This window comes from Lepidochelys kempii, unplaced genomic scaffold, assembly GCF_965140265.1.
Source record: "Lepidochelys kempii isolate rLepKem1 unplaced genomic scaffold, rLepKem1.hap2 scaffold_113, whole genome shotgun sequence".
NCBI lineage: Eukaryota > Metazoa > Chordata > Testudines > Cheloniidae > Lepidochelys > Lepidochelys kempii.
The window spans coordinates 75,001-80,000 of record NW_027333595.1 but is presented as its reverse complement, the minus strand read 5'-3'; positions in this window follow the sequence as shown (position 1 = coordinate 80,000).

The window sequence follows — 5,000 nt, the reverse complement described above, 5'->3', positions numbered from 1 at the left end:
CGGCCAGCCTGAAACGCCCCGCCAGGGATCGGGGCCCTGGAAGTCTGAAATTTTTTTTCACCGACCCCATACGGGGTGGCGGGGGAAGGCATCCCTACCACTCTCCGGCCAAAAAATGAAAAAAAAAAAAAAAAACGGAAAAAAGGATCGGGGCCACCCGAGGCAGGGGAGTCACCGGGTCAACCCGGCGCCTGTGCCCGAGAGGTCCCGCCGGCCAGCCTGAAACGCCCCGCCAGGGATCGGGGCCCTGGAAGTCTGAAATTTTTTTTCACCGACCCCAAACGGGGTGGCGGGGGAAGGCATCCCTACCACTCTCCGGCCAAAAAATGAAAAAAAAAAAAAAAAAACGGAAAAAAGGATCGGGGCCACCCGAGGCAGGGGAGTCACCAGGTCAACCCGGAGCCTGCACCGCGGGCTGGGGCCGGACGGACCCCGATCAGCCCGGGTACCCCTGCCCTGGGGCTCGGGGCTTCCGGACACCAGGTCAACCCGGAGCCTGCACCGCGGGCTGGGGCCGGACGGACCCCGATCAGCCCGGGTACCCCTGCCCCGGGGCTCGGGGCTTCCGGACACCAGGTCAACCCGGAGCCTGCACCGCGGGCTGGGGCCGGACGGACCCCGATCAGCACGGGTACCCCTGCCCTGGGGCTCGGGGCTTCCGGACACCAGGTCAACCCGGAGCCTGCCCCCCGCGGGCTGGGGCCGGACGGACCCCGCTCCGCCCGGGTCCCCCTGCCGCGGGCTCGGGGCTTCCTTCCCGTCCGGACACCATGTCAAGCCGCAGCCTGCCCCCCGCCGGACAAGCCCCCCAGGCCACCCTGCGACGCCGTGGTCACGGATCGGGACCCTGGAAGTCTTTTTTAAAAATTTTCAGCGACCCCAAAAGGCGATCTGAGGGGCATCCAGACCACTCTCCGGACCCAAAAAAAAAAAAAACGGAAAAAAGGATCGGGGCCACCCGAGGCAGGGGAGTCACCGGGTCAACCCGGCGCCTGTGCCCGAGAGGTCCCGCCGGCCAGCCTGAAACGCCCCGCCAGGGATCGGGGCCCTGGAAGTCTGAAATTTTTTTTCACCGACCCCAAACGGGGTGGCGGGGGAAGGCATCCCTACCACTCTCCGGCCAAAAAATGGAAAAAAAAAAAAAAACGGAAAAAAGGATCGGGGCCACCCGAGGCAGGGGAGTCACCAGGTCAACCCGGAGCCTGCACCGCGGGCTGGGGCCGGACGGACCCCGATCAGCCCGGGTACCCCTGCCCTGGGGCTCGGGGCTTCCGGACACCAGGTCAACCCGGAGCCTGCCCCCCGCGGGCTGGGGCCGGACGGACCCCGCTCCGCCCGGGTCCCCCTGCCCCGGGGCTCGGGGCTTCCTTCCCGTCCGGACACCATGTCAAGCCGCAGCCTGCCCCCCGCCGGACAAGCCCCCCAGGCCACCCTGCGACGCCGTGGTCACGGATCGGGACCCTGGAAGTCTTTTTTAAAAATTTTCACCGACCCCAAAAGGCGATCTGAGGGGCATCCAGACCACTCTCCGGACCCAAAAAAAAAAAAACGGAAAAAAGGATCGGGGCCACCCGAGGCAGGGGAGTCACCGGGTCAACCCGGCGCCTGTGCTCGAGAGGTCCCGCCGGCCAGCCTGAAACGCCCCGCCAGGGATCGGGGCCCTGGAAGTCTGAAATTTTTTTTCACCGACCCCATACGGGGTGGCGGGGGAAGGCATCCCTACCACTCTCCGGCCAAAAAATGAAAAAAAAAAAAAAACGGAAAAAAGGATCGGGGCCACCCGAGGCAGGGGAGTCACCGGGTCAACCCGGCGCCTGTGCCCGAGAGGTCCCGCCGGCCAGCCTGAAACGCCCCGCCAGGGATCGGGGCCCTGGAAGTCTGAAATTTTTTTTCACCGACCCCAAACGGGGTGGCGGGGGAAGGCATCCCTACCACTCTCCGGCCAAAAAATGAAAAAAAAAAAAAAAACGGGAAAAAGGATCGGGGCCACCCGAGGCAGGGGAGTCAGCGGGTCAACCCGGCGCCTGTGCCCGAGAGGTCCCGCCGGCCAGCCTGAAACGCCCCGCCAGGGATCGGGGCCCTGGAAGTCTGAAATTTTTTTTCACCGACCCCAAACGGGGTGGCGGGGGAAGGCATCCCTACCACTCTCCGGCCAAAAAATGAAAAAAAAAAAAAAACGGAAAAAAGGATCGGGGCCACCCGAGGCAGGGGAGTCACCAGGTCAACCCGGAGCCTGCACCGCGGGCTGGGGCCGGACGGACCCCGATCAGCCCGGGTACCCCTGCCCTGGGGCTCGGGGCTTCCGGACACCAGGTCAACCCGGAGCCTGCACCGCGGGCTGGGGCCGGACGGACCCCGATCAGCCCGGGTACCCCTGCCCCGGGGCTCGGGGCTTCCGGACACCAGGTCAACCCGGAGCCTTCCCCCCGCGGGCTGGGGCCGGACGGACCCCGCTCCGCCCGGGTCCCCCTGCCGCGGGCTCGGGGCTTCCTTCCCGTCCGGACACCATGTCAAGCCGCAGCCTGCCCCCCGCCGGACAAGCCCCCCAGGCCACTCTGCGATGCCGTGGTCAGGGATCGGGACCCTGGAAGTCTTTTTAAAAAATTTTCATCGACCCCAAAAGGGGATCTGAGGGACATCCAGACCACTCTCCGGACCCCCAAAAAAAAAAAAAAAAAAAACCCGGAAAAAAGGATCGGGCCCACCCGAGGCAGGGGAGTCACTGGTTCAACCCGGAGCCTGTGCAGAGAAGTCCGCCAGGGCAGCCTGAAACGCCGCGGCCAGGGATCGGGCCCCTGGAAGTCTGAATTTTTTTTCACCGACCCCAAACGGGGTGGCGGGGAAGGCATCCCTACCACTCTCCGGCCAAAAAATAAATAAAAAAAAAAAACGGAAAAAAGGATCGGGCCCACCCGAGGCAGGGGAGTCACTGGTTCAACCCGGAGCCTGTGCAGAGAAGTCCGCCAGGCCAGCCTGAAACGCCGCGGCCAGGGATCGGGTCCCTGGAAGTCTGATTTTTTTCCCACCGACCCAAAACGGGGTGGCGGGGGGGAGGCATCGCGAGCACTCTCCGGCCAAAAAAGGAAAAAAAAAACGGAAAAAAGGATCGGGGCCACGCGAGGCAGGGGAGTCACCAGGTCAACCCGGAGCCTGCACCGAGGGCTGGGGCCGGACGGACCCCGATCAGCCCGGGTACCCCTGCCCTGGGGCTCGGGGCTTCCGGACACCAGGTCAACCCGGAGCCTGCACCGCGGGCTGGGGCCGGACGGACCCCGATCAGCCCGGGTACCCCTGCCCTGGGGCTCGGGGCTTCCGGACACCAGGTAAACCCGGAGCCTGCACCGCGGGCTGGGGCCGGACGGACCCCGATCAGCCCGGGTACCCCTGCCCTGGGGCTCGGGGCTTCCGGACACCAGGTCAACCCGGAGCCTCCCCCGCGGGCTGGAGCCGGACGGACCCCGCTCAGGCCGGGTACCCGTGCCCCGGGGCTCGGGGCTTCCTTCCCGTCCGGACACCATGTCAACCCTGTGCCTGCCCTCGCCAGACAAGTCCCCCAGACCAGCCTGCGGCGCCGTGGTCAGGGATCGGGACCCTGGAAGTCTGAAAAAAATTTTTCACCGACCCCAAAAGGGGTTCTGGGGGGGCATCCAGACCACTCTCCGGACCCAAAAAAAAAAAAAACGGAAAAAAGGATCGGGCCCACCCGAGGCAGGGGAGTCACCGGGTCAATCCGGAGCCTGTGCAGAGAAGTCCGCCAGGCCAGCCTGAAACGCCCCGGTCAGGGATCGGGCCCCTGGAAGTCTGAAACAAAATTTTCAACGACCACAAAAGGGGTGCCGGGGGGGCATCCCGACCACTCTCCGGCCAAAAAACGGAAAAAAAAAAAAACGGAAAAAAAGGATCGGGGCCACCCGAGGCAGGGGAGTCACCAGGTCAACCCGGAGCCTGCAGCGCGAGCTGGGGCCGGTCGGACGCCTTCTCCGTGCGGGTCCCCCTGCCACGGGGTCGGGGCTTCGTTCCCGTCCGGACACCAGGTCAACCCGGAGCCTCCCCCGCGGCCTGGAGCCGGACGGACCCCACTCCACCCGGGTCCCCCTGCCCCGGGGCTCGGGGCTTCCTTCCCGTCCGGCCACCAGGTCAACCCTATACTTTCAATGGGTTGACCTGGTGGCCGGTTTGCTTTTCGGCCACCAGGTCAACCCTATACTTTGAACGGGTTGACCTGGTGGCCGGTTTGTTTTTCGGCCACCAGGTCAACCCTATACTTTCAATGGGTTGACCTGGTGGCCGGTTTGCTTTTCGGCCACCAGGTCAACCCTATACTTTGAACGGGTTGACCTGGTGGCCGGTTTGTTTTTCGGCCACCAGGTCAACCCTATACTTTCAATGGGTTGACCTGGTGGCCGGTTTGCTTTTCGGCCACCAGGTCAACCCTATACTTTGAACGGGTTGACCTGGTGGCCGGTTTGCTTTTCGGCCAACAGGTCAACCCGGTTCCTGCCCCCGCGGGCTGGGGCTCGGCGGATACCGCTCCGTCCGGGTCCCCTTGCCCCGGGATCGGGGCTTCCTTCCCGTCCGGACACCAGGTCAACCCGGAGCCTCCCCCGCGGGCTGGAGCCGGACAGACCCCGCTCCGCCCGGGTCCCCTTGCCCCGGGCTCGGGGCTTCCTTCCCGTCCGGACACCAGGTCAACCCGGAGCCTCCCCCGCGGGCTGGGGCCGGACGGACCCCGCTCAGGCCGGGTACCCGTGCCCCGGGGCTCGGGGCTTCCTTCCCGTCCGGACACCTTGTCAACCCTGTGCCTGCCCTCGCCAGACAAGTCTCCCAGGCTAGCCTGCGACGCCGTGGTCAGGGATCGGGACCCTGGAAGTCTGAAAAAAAAAATTTCAACGACCGCAAAAGGGGTTCTGGGGGGGCATCCAGACCACTCTCCGGACCCCAAAAAAAAAAAAAAAAAAAAAAGCGGAAAAAAGGATCGGGCCCACCCGAGGCAGGGGAGT